Genomic DNA, 683 nt, shown 5'->3' on the forward strand with positions numbered 1-683 from the left:
TAGCATTCGTCATGGCCAATTTTGAGTCGAGCATTAAGTGCAAAGAGTAGGGCAGTTATATTTGTTGGTTCCATGGGTTCCGTATTTCCTCTGCTGAAGCTTTGTTATCCATCTTAACTTTGGGGCCTGACCCACTCACGGTCTCTCTTTAATCTCACCGATTTCGGTACGAGAGACTGCAACAACCAGTTGCTATCATTCTTTTTAGGCCTCGGCACACGAAGCAAGAGCTCACAACTGATTTCTTGCCGCCCACTATCTGGAGACCACAACATAACGTCGACCATTTACACCAAGTAGACTCATATATACAACCGCGGTCTTTTGTCTCATCCTAAGACCACGCGACTGACTGCAGTGTATGTCTTTTGAGCTCTGCTCGTGGCACCCAGTAGTACCGTCGCTACTCTTTTCGGTCAATCCCAAGTCCCGTACAAATTTTTTCGTAGCTTTGTGCCTGCGCCAGCAGTCCTAATTCATAATAGAGTAGATTGCATAACCGTCAAATCACCACTAGGAATGAAGTGCGTGACACGTAAGTTTTTTTACTTCAGGTCGACCTCTGGCTTATGGCTTTCAAGTCTTGCCATACATAGGATGAGATCATATATTGAACCCAGGGTAGGGCAAGACATCGAATTCAGGTCCAGGACGAGACAATGCTTCACAATGTCAAAGCTTCC

This window comes from Plasmopara halstedii, assembly GCF_900000015.1.
Source record: "Plasmopara halstedii genome assembly, contig: Scaffold_604, whole genome shotgun sequence".
Classification (NCBI taxonomy): domain Eukaryota; phylum Oomycota; class Peronosporomycetes; order Peronosporales; family Peronosporaceae; genus Plasmopara; species Plasmopara halstedii.